The 24,449-nt window shown below is 33.8% G+C and overlaps 1 protein-coding gene across 2 annotated transcripts in view; it reads left to right on the top strand.

Moving 5' to 3' along the window:
• The window catches only part of Fur2 (furin-like protease 2), a 918,757-nt gene that overhangs the window by 22,273 nt on the left and 872,035 nt on the right, over window positions 1–24,449 (top strand). The gene's annotated exons all lie outside the window — the stretch shown is intronic.

Here is a 24,449-nt window from a genome sequence, read left to right as displayed (position 1 = left end):
CAGTGGTTGTTGAATAACATTATTCATATTTTCTTGTTGCTGCTGTTGTGGCACTTCTTCGCGTGGCGGTATTTCTTTCTCAACATTGCTTCTGTTGTGTGCTACTGGAACTGGTAGACGCTGTTCTTCGCCATCCAAGTTTATGTCACCATCTTCAATTTCTCCATCTTCTTGCTCTACTATCTCTTCATTTTCTGATGTGTTAATAATCGTTAAATATTTTTATTTCATACATAAGTGTGTCCAAGCGGAGCCAGCCAGCGAACGCTCATGGCGCATTTTTCTAGTGGAGCGTGCTTTGCTCAACTTTCTGAAAGTTTGAGGATAATAGCTTAAAAAAAAATGAACAAACTATATAAGTTGATAGATTTTTACCTGCTCTTTGCGATAATGTGGTCGGTTTTTTAGGAACACTTTTTTTGGGGGAGAAAATTGATTGACAAGTTAAAGTCTCTATTTCTCAAAGTTCTCCATTACATATGCTTATGTATAGTGCGCGGTGGTTCGGATGGCTAGGTAGTGGATCGGCACACAGGAGACCGTGGTTCGATTATCGGGCAGTGCGATGCATACGAGCAAGTAAGTACCTTACCACGCAAACGCTCCTCGTGGAGGTGATGGTAGACCTTCTCGCAGCAAAATTGCCTACTGATGACCCCCTACCCCTCTCCGTGTATTAGGATGGCCTCCCATTCCTCTTTCCTTCCCTCTCCAAAGTGCTAAGTGCTTATCGTAGCAGTTCCTCTTGCCATCAATTAGTTAGAAAAAAAAAATCTTACGGAGTCTAAAAAGTGTCGAACCCATAGAAAATCGAATGACTAAGATCTCGGTGGTTATAAAATTTTTGTAGGATCATTGCAAACTAAGATATGAGCTTAAAATAAATATAATATGAGAATTACCTCATTCATCTTTACATAAACTAGTAAATAAATGAATCCGTCTTCTGATGGTCGAACTTCCTTTTCCCGTATCCTGGGATAATTTTGTAAGAAGATGACCAATGATTTTTCTACTAGAAAACATGCACGTAAAAAAACTCTTGTGAGTCCAAAAATTATTTTTGTACCTCTATGACACAATGCACTTAACTAGTGCTTGTTTTCTTTACTTCCGCATGAAAACACTGTTGATCAATGCTTGTATCATAGTCTTTGCAGTGCGTGAAGGCACGTAGAACTTCATGTAGTAAATGTCTACAATTTACGGAAGTTCTGACAAAAAATAAAAAATAAATAAGATAAAACTAAAAAAACTACGTCTATTGTATGAACAATATATATGCGTATGAATTTTTTTAAATATTTGTTTCCAGATAGATTCTATAGAAAAAAACAATTCTACGTGGACTCATAGAGGCCAGTCATTCAATTGTGTTGAAACTAATATTTAAATAAATCAAAACTTTAAAAAAAAATTGAAGAGTTGAACGTGATGAGCAACGAAGGTGAAGTGGGTTTCTGGTATCCGCATGGTACTAGAACACATTATCAAAGTATCGAACCGTTCCTGCTAGCCGACCAGGAAACTCCTGTACTGCCATTATGTCAAATTAAAAAAACCAATATTCATGAAGCAAAACCAGCAGAAACTAAAGCGATAACGGAAGTCCAATGTAAGGGATGGATATTCGAATAAAAACACAATAAATTACCGCCCACAAGCAGTCGTTGCAACAAAATTATAAAATTTAACTACTAGTGTACGTAAACTGAATACAATTAATGACGATGATGTACAATCATGTACACAACGAAATGCTATTGGACACTACAAAAAAATACACCTGACACGCTACTGGTTTTTATACTTAAAAAAAAGCAAAATTATGTTTTTGACAAGAAACATGAATTTTATAACGGCACATTAACGCCAGATTAACGCATGAAATCATCTAGATTAATTTTAAAACAAAAAAAGTTTTTTTTGTTCACCGTGAGCGAGCGCATATAGCTGACGAAAAGTTTACTGCGAGAGACAAACATTTTATTTCGCACCGTATGCGACAAGCACAAAAATCCTCTACGTGACCACGTGGCACAATCACGCAGAAAGTAAAATACTATACTATATCACAACAATATACCACCGACGCAATATTGTAGTTTTGGTGCCAAAAAAATAGCAAAATTTTCTAGAAAATTTTATAAACTACAGTATCAATCTTCCAACGGTTCATTATCGCGACAGTAAACGCACGCACACATCTAGATTTTCATAAGGAGATACAAACAAGCTCTTTGCTTAGTCTGAGCAAGCCCGAACAGCTGATGGGAAATTTGCCGTGAGACACGCAAATTTTTTTTTCACTGCACGCGACAAGCCCAACAAGTCTATACGTTACCACGTGTAACAATTACGAGCCAAAAACGCCACGCTACATCACAACAAAACACCGCCGTCGTGCTAATACAATTTTTGCTCAAACTAAATAGCGAAATCGTATTTTCAAAATAAAGCGTAATTTTTTCAACGGCGCATTATCGTAACATCAAAGACACAAAATCAACCAGATTACCATTAAAAGGCCAAAAAAAGTTTTTTTTTTACCACAAGTGGGTGCATACAGCTGACGAGAAATTTTCCACGAGACACGCAAATGTTTTTTCCCGGTGCACGCGACAAACACAAAAAGCCTCTACGTGACCACGGGTCATAATAAACGCCACGCGATACCACAACAAAATACCACCGACGTGCTATTGTAGTTTTGGCACAAACAAAACACTGAAATTCTCTAGAAAATTCTGTATTCAAAAAGAAGCACAAATTATTTAACGGTACATGATTGCAACACTGAATGCACGCAAACACCTAGATTTTTAGAAGGAGGCACAAACAATCTGCTTATTCTGAGCGAGCGCATACAGCTGACGAGAAATTTGCCGCGAGACGCAAATTTTTTTTCTCGGTGCACGCGAGAAACACAAAAAGCCTCTACGTGACCACGTGTCATAATCACGTACTAAATAAAACACCACGTGATACCACAACAAAATACCACCGACGCGCTATTATAGTTTTGGCACAAACAAAACACTGAAATTCTCTAGAAAATTCTGTATTCAAAAAGAAGCACGAATTATTTAACGGTACATGATTGCAACACTGAATGCACGCAAACACCTAGATTTTTAGAAGGAGGCACAAACAATCTGCTTATTCTGAGCGAGCGCATACAGCTGACGAGAAATTTGCCGCGAGACGCAAATTTTTTTTCTCGGTGCACGCGAGAAACACAAAAAGCCTCTACGTGACCACGTGTCATAATCACGTACTAAATAAAACACCACGTGATACCACAAAAAAATACCACCGACGCGCTATTATAGTTTTGGCACAAACAAAACACTGAAATTCTCTAGAAAATTCTGTATTCAAAAAGAAGCACGAATTATTTAACGGTACGTGATCGCAACACTGAATGCACGCAAACACCTAGATTTTCAGAAGGAGGCACAAACAATCTCTTTGCTTATTTTGAGCAAGTGCGTACCGTTAGAAATTTGCCGCGAGACACGCACATGTTTTTTCGCACTGCACGCAACAAGCACAAAATGCCTCTTATTGGCAGCGTGTCACAATCACGTGAAAATCACAATGCCTTACTACTTAAAAATTGAATATCACTGACACATTAACTGCTTTGTCAAGAAAAAATAACGACACACATATGTTCTCACCATGCACGAAGCAGGCTATAACTACGTAGGAAAAAGATGTAAAATTGTATTAGGTCCCTGCAAAAATATACCGAACAGTGTTCGACAACACGATTTTGTCTTCGCGTTTTACGTGATAGGATCTAGTAAGCTATACGCAGTTAATTGTCACAAATAGGATCATAAGCCGATGAAGATGGTGCAACAAAAAAGCGATTTATTTTAATTTATGAGGATGAAAACGACACTTGCAAAGCTGAAACTGTCCACGCTGAATTTCATAGGAAATTGTCAGATTGTCACACTGAGAGAGAAAGCCAACATAAATATAGCTATACTCCAATCAGCGTGTCTATAGTTGTGTCAATACATTGCGCACGCTGCTGCGCAGGAGGAACAACTGTATCTGCCATTGGCTAAGTAGACGCGCGCATTTCAAACATTTTTAACTCAGTATCAATCCGTTATAAGCTTAGAAATAAGTGAATAATAATAAAAATAAATGGATAAGACGACTTTTTATGATTTATTATTTTCAAATTTATGAAAAAATTGTTTTTTATTATGAGTAGCATTTTATAAGCAATAAAAATATTAAAATTTGATTGCAGTATGCTGGGAAGCTCATCTGAACTTTACAAGAAGCTGATATTCATTTATCACGTATAAGACACTTGAATATTGTCATTGCTTTCTTTTCATTTAATATAAATTCCAAATTCTCATACCTTTTGTAATAAAGCTATTATTTATTTTATATTGGGATAAAAATTGATGACGGAGTAGTTTTGTAAGCTGTAGGTATTTTATTTTTTGTAATAGTGTGCGGAATAGGTGTGTGGCAAAAGTTTTGATATACAGTGTGCGGAAAAGGTGTGTGGCAAAGGTTTTTCCGCATACCGGAAAAAATTTTTCTACACATTGGCAATTTTTTTCATAGCACTCTAAAATTTAAAAAAAAAATAATTTTTTGATATTTTAAACAGAGCTTTTCAAGTATTGAGTTCATATCATTAATACACATTGAAAATTGCGGATTTCAGTTAAATTCCTTTCTAATGACTTTTCCCTGAATGACCCTGAACCCCGCACAGCCTTTGTTGTGAGTCAACTATGGCAATCCTATTTTCCTCACACTTATTGCAAAAAATCTTGTACGAAACTCGTGCGGGACACTTTCCTATATACTCGTTTGATTGACTCGCACTCGTGTCTGGTGACGGTAACTCGTAACTTGCGATCAACTGGCACTCGTTCCCGTCAAATCCAGCCATTCTTGCTGTTTTGTGGATCAGTGGAAACAGTTGAGTATGTCAGACGCGTAAATTTTGTTAAAAGCTATATTCACACTTTAAAAAAAAGTAATTGAACAATCTGCATGCGCTCTGCTCATTCAGTTGTTTTCTTTAGAAGCTCAAGCTGACCCTGCTGTTTCTTCTAACCCAAAAAAAAAGTTTGACTGTTGTAATCTCTATTTTTTGTTAATTCTTTGGTTGCCCACGGCACCTCAAAAAGTCTACCTTTTGACTTTACATTTTCGTGACGATGAAAACGCGGATTTGTCTGGCCAGCAATCCTGAAACTCAGAGCAACGTCTCGACTTGATCGATTTTTTCCCTTGGGAAAGATTTAATCTACAATCCATCCAAAAGGTATTTTTCCAACTTACACATTTTATGCATTCTCTTACACCACATACATTAGACATTAACTTTATAATTATTCATGATCAGAATGTAATTCTTTTTCCTTAAATAAACCAGGTTTTTCACCAAAAGGTTTCTTCCTGACCATGATTTTTTTTTCATTGACTTCGAAGCCATAAGAGTTATTGAACTTCAATTATCTAAGTAATAACTAAGAGAGAGACGCTTGACCCCTGCTTTGCGACATAAACATACATAATCATATGTATCATGATTAATTTACTTAATATTTAATTTTTTTAGAACTTTCAATTTTAAATAACGTTGCATACGCAACACTTGCGAGTCAATCACGACTCGCGCGGGAAATCGTCTTTTTTCGCACTTGTTACGTAAATAACTATTACGAAATAGTGATTGAAAAATATGCTACTGCAAGCCCATATTAGTTAAGTATTATACATATGTGTGTGTGTGTGTAAAATTTTTGACATTACTACAAACTTCTTGCTTATATTGTGTCGTACTGGTGATAAAAAATAGCAAACGTTATCAACTGTATAAGTTAAAACTGACGTAATCGACAGTATAGTAATAGAAATTGTAGATTAAATAACAGACTAAAATTTTCAAAATTATACGAGTAATTCCACGAAAAATTTCCAGTGTTTTGATAAAAAATTTTTTTGAAGCACACCCTCGAAGACCTCATAGTGAACAGAGGTTTCAATGGAAATGATCGTAACGTACATGCAAAAATTATGTCTATATATAATATGTATAAATACAGTAATTGCATGTAAATAGTAATTTATGTTACATAAATGTTTTATCTTAATAATTTCACTCATTTTTCATGAATACAGAAGACTGCTCTTATCATCGTTTAACAAAGCTCGTGCAACATCGCATGAAATGTAATCTGATTACTATAAATGGATTAAAAGTGCAAAAAAATGTATAATCCCAATCATGACCTAAGGACTCAATCTTACAAGAAAAAGTGTTCAGTATAAAATACTTGCATAAAACTATCACAGTACGTCCCTAGGGCACAAAGTACAAACTTGAGCGACTAAAGAATGTGGTCGCGTAAACTGTTTTTCTAACCGAGGGCGGAAAGTGTAATTTAGCGTCGATGAGCACACTTTGCGCCCGGTAAATTGCTTTACGTCATAGGACGGAAATATATACTTTGGGACTAAAGAGCCGAGAATGCAATATAATTATGAGGGCGCAAGAGTGAAAAGTAAATCATGATTGGTGAAGTATAGGGGTTTCAACTTAAAAAAAAGTGATGTATAAATATTTATTTATGTAAATATTCTACTCTCCTATAATGGTCGAAAAACATTTTTAAGCTTACATGAAATATATTATCTAAAGAGTTGTGTAGAATATATTGAATGTCGTTTTATTTGACTAAACGGAATTATTGTAAATCTTGAAATTCAGAAATTTGATTTTCAGGAACCTAAGTTTGGTGCTTCAGGTGACGGCTAGTAGCGGAAAATGAAAAGTTGGTAAGCTTGGATAGTGACTATATGTTTGACATTTTTGTCCACTGAAAAGACAAAATTTAAATTGTTGGGAAGAGTTCAACTTAGGCAGTTACGGAGTATAATCCAGTAGCTAACTGCAATTTTTGGACGACACTGTCTTGCCTCTTTGTATATATATGTGATTACATATTGTCATTAATAACGGGAATAATCTCAAATCATTAACGTATAACGCTAAATATTTATCTTATATCTTGCATAATATTTGCTGACTGTAAGTACCACTACATTTTTATCTATTGTTTCAGTCTTACGTTCCTTGCCTAATGACTGAGTTATTTTACATTGCAATATACCATTTTTTACATTAACACAGTTTAAAAATTTAAATTTATGCAATATTTTTTAAGGTGACGTAAAAGTTACTTAAATAAAACTACTTACCTGTGAAATAAGTAAATAAAATGAATTGAACTTCTTTTAGAGAAATAAATATTCATTTTTGGTGCCTATCCAAATGATTGTTGCACATAAACAAATCTACAAATATCAGCAGAATCTTTTCAGCTTATTTCATGTTAGTGTAGAACAAAATTTATTGGTCTACACTCGTGTAGAGATGAAGCGTTCGTGCGTGAAGTATAATAGACGATCGCCACATTATGTGCTCTACACAAGCTCTATCATATATCAATACTACCCTACACTGTATTGAACACATTTACGTTCTACACTATCTCTGCAACGTTATAAATTTGATGTGTTGAACACAAACTGTGTATAAACTTTCGTGTAGAACTCATTGTGTAGCAGGTTAAATTTATAACCTCGATTCTACACGTGTGTAAAAGATTCACGTGATTATACACAATAAAAAAATGGTGTATATGAAAGTTTTTCTTTAGTAAGATTTTATTGTGTAAAAGGCATTGTGTAGAGATTTTGGGTGTAGAAGTGGTCCCCTCTCATTATTTCAGACCAACCAAATATTTATAGTAACGGCAGTGTTTGGTTTACCTACCCATGGCCTTAATTTATCAATAAAGTACTTTGTTTTTTATGTTCATTATCTTCCTTAGGCTCAGATGTGGCTAAGTTGTAACCCTACAGTGTATTAAGGAGGTTTGGGAGAAAAGTTGAAAATGGAGAAATATGCCAAAAAAGATGAACGTTATATTTGAGCATGTTAGGAGTGCACATAAATTTTTTCAGATTTTTCCCCAGGGAAAATTTTTGAGAAAAAATTATGAAATACTGACAGTTTAACACAGTCTCTTATGAGAGAGCAAGATTAGGTTTACCTTTTAATTGAAATTAAGGTTTATTCTAAATGTGTTAGGATACAAAAAAAACGTTTCCATAGATACCTTGGTACAAAGAAAAGATTCTCAACAAAAAAAATCATGACTCACCAGGTATTTTTTAAAAATATAATCAATTACAGTCGTACAGTTTCAAGTTTGTAGAGTGCAAGAAGAGGTGCGCGGTAAAGGGGGCCCAGATGCGGGGGCAGGAGGGACTCCCCGTTCCTTGTCTCTGTGAATAAAACTCCCAAACCTCCTTAAGCTATACAGCAGCTATCTGCTTAAATGGTATCTATTTAAGAAATTGCTTTTTAAATAACAAAATGTAAAAAATTATCTGCAAAAATTAGATATTTAATTATTGATAGCTTGATACATTTATGATGAATATATGATTTTTATAAGGATATACTGATTATTTTCGTATAAAAGCAATTCTATGGGCTTTTTTCTCAAGATTACATATTCTGAGATTATTTTTAAATTAAATACATATAACACTATAGGGAAACGATATAAAATTGTATGTTATGTATTTTGATGGTATAACAAATATTTGTTCGAAGTTTTAACAATATTAAAAGGTTCTTGTAAGAATCGTTTTTTATGATAAATTTGTAAAACAATGGCTTATTCATGTTGAAAAAAGTAATTTTAACAAATTTTATTTTTGTAGTTATTGAACTTTATCCTACTTTCTCACTCGGGTAATGAGGGTCATTCCACCGTCAGATGACGATAGTGGGCCTATGTCAGATTTCCACTTAAGATTATATATTTATGGAATGTATACGTAGTTATAGTGCTGTGGAAATCTTGCATAAGCCCACTATCGCCACCTGAAGGCAGAACAATCCTCATTAGGTTTTAAACAGGTCTGATGAGAATTTCCGCAAACTTGGAGTGGAGGATCTGCGTGCGTCTTAACATTTTTGCATCTGGAGGAAATCTGTGAAAAAAAATTTTGTTAAATTCAATTTTCTGTCAATTAAAAGTGTTTTATCGTAATAGAAAACAACAAGAGGTATGCAGTACACTCAAGGACTTACGTACATTGTACACATAATGACGTACAGTGGGGATTACTAAATGTGCTGGATCAGTACATTCTACTACAATCACGTCAGTACTAATGAACGTTCGTTTCTGTTTACATTTTGTTTCTCTGAAAACTAAAAGGATTATAAGTAAAAAGCAAAGTCTAGGTTCCAAGAATGACGCACTACGACATCGAAAAACTTAAAGGCCGCGAAAATTATACCTCGTGGGCAACATGTATGTGTGCCTATTTAGAAGCAAATTTGCTTTTGGACACAATGAAGGCACCCGAAGGTGGAAGACTAAGTGAAGACCGCGACAAAAGTTCAAAGGTGCGTGGTCGCATTATCCTTTTAATCAAACCCCTATTACATAGACACGTTCAAAGCATTAACAGAGCAAAAGAAGTTTGGGACTAACTCAGAACAACCTTTGGATAATGACAATCTAGATGGATATATTGCTGCTGCTCGGGAATTAGCTGGACTCTACCTTGACAATTCAGATTCTTTCGAGGAATTCGTTGGCAACTTTATTATGTGTGCACAAAAATTAAATGCCGGTGGGATGCCCGTACCTGATGAACTTTTTGCAATGTTTATGCTTGCAGGCCTACTGCAACCATATGAGCCACTAAAAATGGCTCTCCGCAACAGTGGTAAAGAAATTTCATCAGACTCAGTAAAGTCGAAATGACTACAGTAGGTATCAATACCATACCATGGGGAGCATCAGTATCAAGATTTTTTTGCAAACTTTTCGAGAAATTTCTCACAAAACAAACCATTCAACAAGCAAAATGTGCAGTGTTACAATTGTGGAAAATTCGGGCACACAGCAAGGAAGTGCACAGTAAGAAACAAGCATAATGTGAAAGCATGCCAGGCAAGAACTGACGATAGTGAAAATGACTTGGACCGTGAAAGTGACTCCATCGTTTTGTGGCATGCAATCAGCATTAAACATCACTAATACGGATAACTGGCTAATTGACTCTAGTGCATCAGTACATATGTGCAAGGACACAAAACTATTCACAAATTTTGTTCACGGAACCAAACACAAAATAAATGTTGCTGATAATGGAGCCATGCTCGCTCTCGGCTCAGGCTCAGTAAAACTTATTATTGAGCATGAAGGCTGCAAATGACTTTTTGAGTTAACTTAAGTTCTTTATGTACCAAAGGCATTAGCAAATTTCAAATCAGTTGATGCACACCAAAAAGACCTATAAAGTAGAATTTAATGGCAATAGATGTCTTGTATATAGAAGTGACAACAAACTAGTGATGAGTGGTACGCGCCTCAATAACAATATTTGTGAATTGAACGCAGATAACTATAAATTTTTTTTTTTTTTTATATTATAGTGCTCTACGTCCGGCTCCTTTAATAAGGGCACTACTATGGGCACTTAGCACTTGGGAAAGGGACAAGGAAAGGGATAGGAGGCCTCCCATTACTGGGAGGGGGTAGGGGGAAATTAGGCAATTTTGGCTGCGAGAAGGTTGCCTAGACCCTCCTCGAGGAGCATTGCGTGGTGAAAAAGCACATGTGAGACTCACAGAGGTACTTGCCTGAAAGTCGCACTGGCCGGGAATCGAACCACGGTCTTCCGCGTGCCAATCCACGACCTAGCTGACCGAGCCACCGCGCGCTCAGATAACTATAAACACGTTTGTGGCAGTGAACAAGAAACTTAGTAAATTTGTCCAGTCTAGATATAAGTCTGTGGCACATGAGACTCGGTCACATCAACTAAAAGTACTTAAATATCCTGAGAAAAAGTTCAAAGCATGGTGTTGATTCCAAAACTCTGGACCAACTCAATCTATGTAAAGCGTACACACAAGGAAAAACCACAAAGGCGCCTTTCAAGACAAGCTCAAATAAGACAAAACACAGGCTTGACCTTGTCCACGGTGATGTTTACGAGATACCCCATGTTTCAAGAGAAGGTTTTCGGTATTTTATAACGTTCTTGGATGATTACTCACGCATCCTGTTTGTTTACTTATTAAAACAAAAATCAGATGCTGCAAACGCTATAAAACAATTTGCAAAACTTCTTCTAAACAAAATGCATAGATCGTCAAACCTCAACAACCTACAATCCCGAACAAAATGGAGCAGCAGAACGTGTTAACAGAACTTTGTTGGACAAGGCTCGATCTATGATGCTGTCTACTAATGTAGGTAAGCATTTTTGGGCTGAAGCAATATTCAGAGCAGTCCATATAACAGATCTCAACATTCGAGACTGCATGAATTGACACCTTATCAACTGTGGACAGAAGTACCAGATCTGTCTCATCTTAAAGTATTTGGCTGCCCTGCTAACTCAATAATTCTCGAGCAGTTTAGGACTGAACTGGACTCGAAAACAAGAAAATGTATTTTTATTGGTTATCCTCTGAGCCAAAAAGGGTACAAACATTGGGATGAAAAGGCTAAGAAAATATTTACGGTGCGAGATGTTAAATTTGTTGAACCTACTTTTGCGCAAAAACCAACCTAATATTTCTTTGACGCTGTCTTAGACAATACAACCATTTCCAGTCCTGATGTTTCGGATAATCAGGACCACGTCCAACAAAACAATTCATCCACAAATGAGAACACAGTTTTATCGATCACACGTCCACAACGTATTAGAAGAGAACCTGAACGCTATCGTGATTATATGCTCTACTTGGCTGAACTCGATGACCCATACAATTTAACTTATAAAAATGCTATAAAGGGACCCGGAAAACAGCAATGGCATAAAGCCATAAAAAGGGAAATGTCGTCGATAAATAAAAATGAAGTTTGGACTCTAGAAAAGCTACCAGCCGGTAAAAAAACCAATAGGAGTAGAGTGGGTGTATAAAAAAAAATGAATCTGGTAAGATTTTTCACAAAGCCAGATTAATGGCCAAGGGTTTTGCCCAGTTAGAAGGTTTAGACTACCAATCTACATATACTCCTGTTATTCAAATTCCAACTCTGCGTCTCCTCCTAGCAGCATTGACTAGACCAAATGTATTAATACACTACCTAGATATATAAACGGCCTTTCTAAATGGCCAAATTAAAGAAAAAGTTTACCTACAACAGCCACCAGGAGCCTTATTTTATCATCGTAGCAGTTTTTGTTGACGATATCTTGACTTTTACCAATAATAACAGTACATTCCTCAATTTCAAAAATAAGATGAGTACAATTTTTCTAACCAAGGACCTAGTTAAAAAGTTTCTAAGCGTTAACATAGAAGTCAATCAAAGTAGCAAAACTATACGTCTTGACCGAACTGACTACATAAACAAATTTTTAACCAAATTCAATGTTAACGATTGTAATGCTGTAGCCACCCCTCTACCATCAGGAATCACACACGATACGTTGTCTCAGTCTCAGCCAAACACTTACAAGGGCTAACTTAATCACTCCCAGAATATATCATACTGAAAATCCATCGGCTGTCTCTTGTATGTGAGCAGATATACCAGGCCAAATATATCTTATGCAGTCAGCCTGATGAGCAGATTTAATAGTAACTTTACGTCCACTCACTGGAGGGCTGTAAAGCACAAAATAAAATACCTAAAAGGTACCAGTGATTTAAAGCTGACTTGCCATGGATCAATACCCATTGACCATCTCCGTGGATACTATGATGCCAGTTGGGCACCAAGTACTCATTACTGGAGATCAGTCACCGGTTACTTCTTTCTTTTGCAATCTGGACCCGTGAGTTGGAACACTTACGTTCAATCTGCTACAGCTCTCTCAAGTACTGAGGCCGAGTACTATTCCTTATCAACAGCAACACAGAAGTCTCTATGGCTTCGCAGAATTGCTATCGAACTTGGTATAGAAGATGGGACTCCTGCCATTATACACTGTGATAACAATGGGGCGATTGCACTCGCTGAAAATACAAATTACAGCCAATGAACCCAACATATCGGCACCCGTTATTACTTCATTCAAGAGAAAATTGATGGCAAGGAAATAAAGATCGAGTTTGTTCTTTCAACGCAGATGTTGACTGATAGATTGACTAAGAGCGTTAGTGAAAAGAGTATTGAGTGTTTAAATAAACAAATTGGACTAACGTGATTGTATTATTATGAGAAAAATTTTTTTTTTTTTTTCTTAAGTATTTAAATGCGAACATATTTGTGTATTTATTATAAAGGAATTATAAAAGCTATTGTATTTGCTTTTCTTTTATATACATTGAGGGGACACATTGGAATGCTTTATGGCAATTAATTTATTTCAATGTATGTATAAGTGTTATCAGTTTATTTATATTGGTTGGGCATATGTATGTATATTAATATATGTGTATTATACAGTTATGTACATGGCAAATACCAATATATAAGAATATAGTTGTAACATACGGTAGAGCAAGTTTGTATCGTGGTGTGTAAGTCAGTCTGTACCCTACGTTATAGTTAAACGGTCATGGTTTGTAAAAGTCGATACGGAAACTTGTCTAGGGCATGGTATTGACAAATCTGCCGTACACAGCCCGCTTTGCGCCCAACGACAAGTATCTGACACAGTATAAAAAAGTGTAAACAAGTTTTCTCAAATAAAGTGCCAACTTCATAAAAAAAGTGTACGTGATCTAATGTACCGTGTGTTTTACTCACTTCTTTCCTCGCTACTGCTTAATAGGACAAATTGACATTAACATAAAATTTTTCAATAGCGTCAACTGACCCGAAAACATTAAATGACCCGAGATTTTGCAGTACGAATCCAGAAACTGAGCATGCGTAACTGCCGCGCTGCAGATAGTTCTAACATATTATATGCCTAAATCCATAACAAACAAAAACTTTAACAAGTAGCCCAGTGCGTTCGTGGATTAATACCCAGTAATTAAATATGCTTAACTACTAATAATTTAATAACCAGTATCCTAAGCAGCTAATTAGCCAAAACGTCGGATGAAAATGTTTGCATTTTTCACCTCCATCCAGTTTTTCTACGGAAATAGGTTCATTCACGTCTATATGACAATGTTCCAAGTTTGGTAAGAAATGGACAGAAAAGTACAATTTTTTTACAATTTTTTATGAAAAAAATTAGTGTAGCATGTTTAGGAGTCGAGATAATTTTTTTTTTTTCAATTCGTGTGCGCTTGTTTATTAACCGATTGAGCTGTAATTTACACATATTGCAGCTAAGATCAGTAAGTTTCAAAGTAAAATTATTTGGCATCATTTGTTAGCGTTGAACTATTGTTAAAATGTGGTTAATTCGAAGTAGGCTTGTGCGATACCGACTTCGAGACGAGACAATATGGTCCCGACAAAATAATATTGTTAGTACTGTATTATTTTGTTGAATGACAATTTCCAAATCTGAGAAACTAATGCTGTTGTTATTACATGTCTCAACAGTGAGTTGTTATTCAGGACAATAGCCATTGAAAATATTTTTGGTATAGTTCATATATTTAGTAGGCACACATGTAAGGATATCATCCACATAGCGTACAAGCAGTGAAACATCAAAACAACTACTTTCAGCATGAAATTTCAAGTAAATCATAACAAGATCACACAGAACTGGACTAAAAAAACTGCCTACTGGTGAGCTAGGAACTTGTTTATAAAATTTGTTGTTGAATTCGAAAAAAGTCGAATTTGAAATCAAAGAAACACCTGTACAAAATTCATTTAAAGAAACATTGATTTTACAATTTAAGTATTACTAAAAATGGTTTACTGCGTTTGTGATTAAGGTTTTACTACTATAAATAAAGTAACTTTATCTAGACTTACTAGAGTATAATCAGGAGAAATAATAACATCCTTTAGTTTATTTTTTAATTCATAACTAATTTTCATGTATGGCCTTGTCAGTGGAATATTACGACTTAAGAATTTCCAAAAATGTTTTACTGCGCTTATGATTGAAGTTTTACTAGCATTAGTAAATGAGCTATCTACATCTAGACTAATCAAAGTGTAACCAGATGATATACACCTTTTAATTTATTTTTTAATTCATAACTATTTTTCATGTTTTTGCCAGCGGAATATTATTGATCAAAAAATCAGAAAGAAATTTAGAAAAACTATAAGTGTATGACTTTAATTTCGAGACAATGATACGGATACAAAAGTCTCTTTTGTCTATTTTTACTAGTCCGTAGCATTAAGATTAGTCTTTTTTTAAGAGTACCTTTATTAAACTTATACACTTCATCAAAAATACCATATTAATCTCACTTGCTAACAAAACTTTTAGTATCTTTAATTAATTGTTTTAAACGATTTTTTTCCAAGTGTAAAAAATAATATTTATCATCACTTATTAGCTCTCTTACTTTATTAATGTGAATTTCTTTGTCAATGACAATGCTGACATTACCTTTGTCTGCATCAGTAATTAAAATATGTTTAATATTTTTAAGGAAGGCTCGCATTTTCTTTAAATTGTCTTGGAGAACTCCATCATTTATAGAATGACGAGTAGATACATTATGTTTATAGTTACTAATAATTTTAAGTAGTTTTTTTCTAACTATCTTAAATCCTTCAGAATATTTGAGCGAATGTTAATCATTAAAAAAAAAAAAGGAAATAATCACATTTATTAACATTTCGAACAAAATCAAATCGCCCAGCTTCAATACACTCGTGACACAATCCGGTAGCAGTGTGTCGGAAAGGTTACATAGCCAGTTTTATTTTATTTCAATTATGCCTTCGTTGTTGACGAATTCAGCGCACCGAACCAAGCTAGGATCACTGACACTTGTAGCTGAAAGTGTATCCTATACACCTTCGCGCTTGGATTGCTCATGTTATCGAAGGGCATTGAATTGTCTATCTAACTAATAACGATATTTGCCTAAAATACTATTCGGCTTGAATGCGTAATTATGAATAAAACAAATTTATTATATGAGATTGACAACCATTGCTTATCATTTCATTCCTTATTAATTTAACTTCATTCCTTAAAGAATTGGTTTTCGTGTAAGAGTTGTTATTCAATTATTTAAATTTAATTTATGTAATTTAATTATAGCTAGTTTATGTTTTATGCTCGATCGGGAGATAAAGACGGTCATATATATTAAAGTTTGTTAGTACTTTGTGTGATGTCTTGGAAAAATGCCATAAGTCCCATATTTTATTAAAAATTTGCATTTCAATTCACTGCTATTCAATTCCAGTTGAACACAGCTTAACTTATAAATAACAAAACTTACATTTCTACCATAACATGCACGTGTAAAGTCGAGTACCCTGGAGCAAGATTTAAACTTCTTCCTGGTGAGGATGGTTAGCAGTTACAGTCTAGTGTTCTTAATATCAGCGCAGTGCAGATGCAGATGTAAAGGACATGCAGTTTCCACTGGTGTCCGAAAACAAACAAATTATTTGCGTTTATTGTATTTTATCAAAATTTATCTAAAACTGATCTTTCATACAAACAAAAATTAGGAGATTTATACAGATCACATAAATACAATTTTAAGTGATTTTTCCATAAGGTTACATGTTTAATTGTGATGTTTTGAAATTGAATTTACAAAAATGTGTACAGTTAAATGATCTGCAATTTTTTTGGGTGTTTTTAATGCTATTTCGAATATATGTTTGATGTTAAAATAACATCTTTCAAAATAACCGATGTGTGGTAAAAATCCTAAAGAGACATTAACTGGCATGTTGTACTATCCTATTAAAGAAACTGGTATTACAGTATGGTTGTCCTTGATTTTTCAGATACAGTTGTATTTTGGATATTAAGTATAGACTAGAAATAAGTGTATAAGCGTTTGTGACAGATACGAGCGTGACGTTAGAGATATACTCAGCGTAGGTGGTAGGAAGTTGTTTTGAAATCATCGGAAGATTTGATGACAGCGCGCAGTCTTATACTGGCTAGCCTACATGTTGTTTATATTGTATTGTGCCATAGTAAATTGCTTATAACTGTTTAAGTTATTAAATATTGAAATATTTACTGAACCTATACCCGAATAACGTAGGTATACTCATTTCAACAATAATTACACCACCTTCGTACACAATATCGTTTCGTAGAAGGTATATTTATGCTCAAAATTATACTGACTGCCATATAATTGAGCGCGACGAGGTAAGTTTGAGAAAGCAGACAAAGCCTCGGTGACCGCGCTACTATTTACTTCAGATTTGCATACTCAAATTTTCAAATACTGAAAAATATGTATTTTTGCCTGTATGCCTGCTGTATTTTGGTTTAGTTCAGTCTCTTTAATCCTTGTCTACAGCTTTACCGATAAAAATAGGTCAAAAAGTCGTTACAACGACGGAAACGAGACATGTGTATCTCGAAATGCTCAAAACAAGATTTTTTCAGGCTCAGTCTCCGAGAAATGGTCTTATCGTTAAATTTTTCCTGTGTATAATTGGGATAGGCATGTTCTTAAAATGAAGCAGAGCTGACAATAGTGTAATATTGGCTATTGGTACTTCCTAATGTCACAGTAGATAGCATGCAGTGTTGAGAGTTCTTAGTGGCTAAGGTGTTAGAGCGCTTGCTTCCCGCCTGGAGGGCTTGGGTTCGAGACTCCGTTCCGTCACTTCCTCCCGGGTATTTAGGTGGTGTTTTTTAATATGACCTAATCACTATAATCACTAGGATATCATATAAATAGGCTACTGATATATAGCATTTCACCGTGACATGCAGATACGCAGTTGATAGGAAGAAGCAACGATGCTTCAGAAGAGGGGGGGGGGGGTGGATATAACTTTCTCATAGTAAAATCGTCCCCTAAATGGTCAATAATACAAATAATAAAATATATGTAGCAAACCAAAGTCAAATGTGTATGTATGCACTTATAAGCATACAAAATGTACCCTGCCATTTAAACAACGACTGACAAGATGAGGTATTGTCAAGGTAGGATACCTACTGGTGTCAAATTTTGAAAATGAATAAAAATTTATATCTATAATAATTCAATATCCTATTATCCTAACCCTGAATTTCGTGTGCCTTAAATGTGAATACATTAATTTCAGTATTCAATTCAGTATCTAAATTAAATTTCTTATGAATAAATTAATTACTAGTTATGAATTTTTTTTTTTTTTTTAGTATACTTTTTTTGGCTACTTGAAATGAATCGTGTAACACAGCTGTACCCACAAAATAATTTTGAGCTTAGGGAGATCAAGTACGTGTGCTTACAGAGTTCAAATCATTTTGAATTTCTACTACACAAGTATTTGGACTACCTAAGATCAAGGATTGTGTCACACTAGTTCAAATATGCATTAAACTCGTAAAGCACAAGCATGAGAGCCACGCTGCCTATATTTTGTGCGCGCACAGTACGGCGCAGCATTGAACTGTAGAAGCTTGTAGAGGGGAGTCCCTGGAGTTCAGCGATCGTGCTCTCACAGCACAAAGTCTGGGCTCATCTTATGTGGATAGTATAAGTATATACTAACGTGTGTATATTAACGTGCTTTTGCAGTGCAAGCCTTTTGTCACTTTTGTGTTTACATTAATGTGTAGTATAGTAAGACAGTCCACTACGGTTAGTGATAAAAAGTGATCATTTTGTAGTGACTAAATACGATACTTAAATTGAAAAAAATCAACTTAAACTGTATTTTTAAAGGAAATTATTCGTTACACAAGAAAACATTATTTCGCCCCCACCCCCTCCAATTTTTTTCATTCGTGTCACCATTTAATAAAATATTACGTTTATGAGTTATTTAGTTAACTAGCTGTTAAAAAGGATCGAAGACCCTAAGACTAATATCTATTAGATCCATTTACTATACTAGTGTATTGAGTAACAAAATTTATATTGGTAGTTGTGTGGTTCGAACAACTTTGGTTAAACTCATTACATCTTGTTTTGCCCAGCACAGCTCTCTCAACTAACATAAATTGTGGCTTAAGGTATGTTTTGTATAAATAAATACAATATAATCAAAATTTGTTTCAATAATTTTTTGAAATAAGTCATCAAATAGAATTGTAAATCCGTTTGTACATACTAAAGTACTTCAATTTCGAATACTCCTTTTTGTTGTATACTAAGTTTTATCTACAAATTAAGTTTGGAAAACGTAGTTCCACGAAAGTTTTTAGATAAAATTTATTGATATTATAGTTAAAACGATTCTAATGAAAATGTGCTTTAATTACTGAATATAGTCAATCTTTTGATGATTTAAAAAAAAATATATCGAAAATCTGTTATTGTTGCAAAGTATTTTCAAATATTGTAAAAACTTACGAGATGTAATCTGAATGAATAACTATTTTATTGAAATAAAAAAGTTTTCATATCTTTGTTAAAAAACTATTTTTGTTGAATATATACATATACTCATTGGCCGTAAGCCTTGAGAATATTAATTTAAGCCCAATTATTAGGCTCATATAGTTCGATGATGTTTAGGGCTGAGGAGGCATATGCACGATTTAGCTTTCTCAGCCCAAAATACGGCATTGCAGAGCTCAACGAAGCTTTGAACGGGCAGAGCCAAGACTTTGTGCTGTGAGAGCACGATCGCTGAACTTCAGGGGCTCCCCTCCACAAGCTTCTACAGTTCAATGCTGCGCCGTACTGTGCGCGCACGAACTATAGGCAGTGTGGCTCTCATGCTTGTGCTTTACGAGTTCAATGCACATTTGAACTAGTGTGACACAATCTTTGATCTTAGGTAGTCCAAATACTTGTGTAGTAGGAATTCAAAATGATTTGAACTCTACAAGCATACGTACTTGATCTCCTTATGTTCAAAATTATTTTCCGTGTAACAGTATCGACATAATCGGATCGATTCGATTGGAAATTCTTATTATATCCCATAGTGCCCTAAATAACAAGCTGTAAACCTAAGCCTCATTTGACTTAGCGATTTGGGTGTGAATAATCGTACATTAAAAAACAATTTTTTAAGTAGTAGTAAAATAAAAAATTATTCAATAAAAAAAATTGTTTTAGTAACTTATATATCACTTTTGCGATTTTCGCACGTATTTTGATAATAAATAATTTTTTTCTGTGAGAAATCCTTAGGTATTAAATAGCTGTAATTTAGAATATTTGGATTGTATCGTTAAATAAACAGAGTTAATGAGTAAAGCTACTTGATAAGTAATAAATGGCAAATTTAGGATTCTTAATGTTTACAATTACGAAGTATTTTATCTAAAAAGTTTGTTAGAAGAAGTAATTGAATTTATGTAGTTAGCTTAAAGAAAAATTGCTGAGAATGACATGATGAAGTAGTTTAATAAAAGAAAGAAATAGAAAAGACCATCTTTGATAAAAATCCTGAAACTGTATTTTTTGAGACAGTTTATTTTATTTGGTGAATCAAGAAACTGTTTGTAAAAATTGACTGCATTCATATATATTTAAAACATCTCTAAATGAGCAAATTTAAGTAGAAATTTAGTGGAACTGTTGTAGATCACCGTAGCTATATTTTACAGACTTCGTTTCTATCCAGTACTTTCTAATATGAGCAATATCTAATGTTATTAAGGGGCTTAGAGCGAAAAACAAATTTCTTACGACATTCTTCGAAAAATTACAATGCGTTTGTTTTCATTACGTTACCAACATATTGAAATTTCAGGAACCGTAGCGTCACAGTTTTTGAGAAAAAAAAATAGCAAACTTGGTATCTTATACACAGAATCTTATTAGAACGTCGTCACGACATGTACATTTTTACCAACAACTTGGAAAACATTTTTACAATTCTTTCAAAAAACTAGTATGTAATTGTAAGTAACAATTAAAATAACATATCCAAATTTGAGGAAGCAAGCCGTCATGGTTTAAGAAATACTTTAATTACAAATTTCACGAAAATGCTATTGGTATATCTATATACAGCAAATGAAAAATAAAACATGGAGCATAAGTTCGATTTTGAAGTATTAGTTTTTTATTTTCTCACTTGTTAGTAATCTTCTGCTGTACGATATGAAATAACTCGCATGATTTATCAAGAATAATCATAAAATACACTAATTTTTAATTTGAATTAATTTTTGAGACTGGCTGTACCGCTCTAACCCCCTGATTATACATAAATCATACATTTAAAAATGGTATTTTCCTGAAAAGTTATAACTCCTAAAAAATAGCTTTTAACAAAACTAAAATGTTAGGTGAGTTTGATGTATTGAGTTCATATTTCGTAAGGAATTTCTGAACCTTTTTACACACTGGCAATGGATAGTATTCTTCCTAATGAATCTGAAGCCTTAAAAAGTTCTAAAATTAAAGTATAAAAATGGTCAAGTTTTTTTTTTTTTTTTTTTTTAGGTGCAGCATACATTTTGTATGATAAATACTATTCATTGCCAGTTTGTATAAAGGTTCAGAAATTCCTTACGAAATATGAACTCAATACATCAAACTTTCCTAACATTTTAGTTTTGTTAAAAGCTATTATGAAGGAGATAACTTCTTACTTGGGTACCCAAGCACCTACTGTCCATTAATTAAGTAATTGATTAATTATTAAATTGCCCGTGAGCCAGTACGCTCAACCGCTTTAAGGAGGTTCGGTCGTTTCCCCGGGGTGTGGTGAGAGGGTATGAGGTGGCTCCTATAAGACAACACGTTGAAATAAGTTGTACTAACCGTGCATGAAGACGTCCGCTCACAGCATCATAATTTAACTGTGTTCAACTCGTACGTGCTCAAAGGTTAAACCATTAAATGTTATGAAAAAATAACCGCACATACTTTAAAGCATCTAGTTTCCGATAGTTCGTGTAAAGAACTTTTGTTTGCACGATAAAAATTAACCTTAAAAAAGTAAAAGGAGACTCAGTTTTCGTCAACAAAAGTGTTTTATAAATTTTTTAAAAACAAACTTTTTTTACACAGCATCATTGTTTGAGGTCTTGAGAAGGGCTGTGCCAAGTTTCAGATCATGGTTTTAAGTTTAAAAAATTCTAGAAGCAATTTTGTAAAGACGTCTCGCTCCATATAAAAAGACCAGCTTACAGCAGACGATGCTTGGTTCTCTCCCATACACCTAGCATAGGACTTGCTCGTGACTTTGTTTATGTTTATACAAATATTTTTTTCCAAACGCCTGATAAGGTACATATTTTTTGATACAAGAGTCTTCCTTAGGAGTTAAGCTATCCATTCGAACTTTTTCCTCATTATGAATACATCTCTTGCCTTTAAATTTGTGTAACAAAGGCTGAATAATTGCTCTCAGCCATAAAAGCAATGTTAGATAAAGTGATTTCGGAAATCTTTTTTCTTGAATATTTGGTTGATAAAAAATATTGAAAAAATTCATGCGTACTTGAAGTATGTAGAAGTACAACATTAATTTTTTTTAGTGAGTGAATACATCTCCTTAAAAACGACCGAACCTTCTTAAAAACAAACAGAATACGCACCACTATCTGCAATGTTTATCAATATTTTTATTAACCACCATCTAACACAATTTATTATTAGTGATTTAGCACTCATTACCTTTTATTTAGTTAACAAATAACGTATATCCTAATCGCTTAGTTCCTAAAAATTATTATGCTCTACCATTTATGTAATTATATTAAAGCTCATTACTAGAAATACAGTTAATTGGCGGTACTAGTAGGCTAATCATCATGGTTTGACCGAAAAGATAAGTCGTCAAAAAATTTAAATTTAATTACAACATTGCCGTTTGATCAGAAACTTATAAATATAATTTATTAATGGCCGTAGTACTTTTTTGACCATCTACAAGTAGGCTAAAAAAACTTAATAAATCCAATAATTTAGGACATGTAAACATATAGTATCATCATTCGTATGGTTTAAGATATTTATTGTTCTTATTGTTTTAATGATATTTATGGTTTTTGAGACTGCAGTGTTCAGTCTCTTTGACCATTGATGTGTCCATATTAAAAATGGATTATTCACAGATCACTTTTTTTTTTTTTTTTTTTTTTACTAGCGCTGGCAATTATTTGAATAGACAAAAACTTAGAAGTTAATAAAATTATGTAGTACAAAGTATGTAATATTGATAATATTGATGTAAGAAAATTTTTTGTATGTTTATTAGGCATAGTAGTAAAAATTTCACATTACACCATTGTTACGATTTGACTGACATATTTTATGTAAACATAATGTAAATTAATAAACATTGTAAATAGTATCCCGAACTGGTTTTTAGTTTAAGTTACAACATATTTATTTATTAAACAAGCCGTGGGGTCTACTGTTTCACAAGCAGTTAAATAAATAATTAATTGATAAACGAATACACTAAAGTGTATTTGGTCTTTGAAGATCAAGCGCTTGGGGTATTATTTATTAAAAGAAAGGTTGAGTGCACTGGCTTACTGGAAATTGAATAATTAATTAATCAACTAAACACGATTACAGACAATAGAGCATATTTAGTTTTTGGGAGTTAAGTACTCGAAGTATGAATTATCTTATAATTTTTTTATTTTACAAGTAGTATACTACTAGCTCACTGTCGATCAGTTAATTAATTAATTAAATAATTATAAGCAGTACATACAGTAGAGTATATTGGAATTCTGGAAAGTTAAGGCTTGAGATTAACTTTAGTTACCTTTTGATAAAGGCTATGAATTATTTTAGTTATTAAATACCAATGCAAACAGTAGAGAGTATTGGACCATTATGAATCAGCTACCTAGGGTATTAATAATCAAATTGTTAGTAATTAAGCTTATTCTATTAGGTATTGATCTACAAACGCAATGGGTTACATGAATATATATGAAGCTGAATCTAACTGCTAGAGCTAGTTGCTAGGCTATATGAAGGGTCTGTAAAAAAGCTGTATTCAAGATAAGATTTAAGAGGTTTTAGGCAAATATAAATTAAATATATGATTTGAGAGAGTAAAATGATTGTACATTGTATTTATTTATTCAAAGCTTACAAACAATAACTAGAAGGTGCTACAAGGCTTATTCTTTTCCTTTTCAATTCACAATACCATCTAACCATTTTGCTTTAGGTACAACAGAGGTTCTACAGGTTCTTATTTTCTTCTTTTTTTGATTCATAACATGATCCGATTTATTTATTTCAGGCACTAAAGTTGTAAACGATGCTTTGTTTCTAATAAAGCTGCTGCAATGACGAAATTTTGTCAAAGAAAATCAACTCTACAAAGTCTAAAAATAATGAGTAAAGGGTCCTACAGGGCTTATTTTATCCTTTTTTTTAATACATAATATGACCCAATTTATTCATTTAAGGCACAAGTATTGTAGACCATACATTGTTT

Source organism: Copidosoma floridanum, unplaced genomic scaffold (assembly GCF_036245765.1).
Source record: "Copidosoma floridanum isolate Cflo_tuat_1 unplaced genomic scaffold, Cflo_Japanese_pri ptg000022l, whole genome shotgun sequence".
Classification (NCBI taxonomy): domain Eukaryota; kingdom Metazoa; phylum Arthropoda; class Insecta; order Hymenoptera; family Encyrtidae; genus Copidosoma; species Copidosoma floridanum.
The sequence above is the reverse complement of the archived record's forward strand: the minus strand, read 5'-3'. Positions and strand labels throughout refer to the sequence as shown.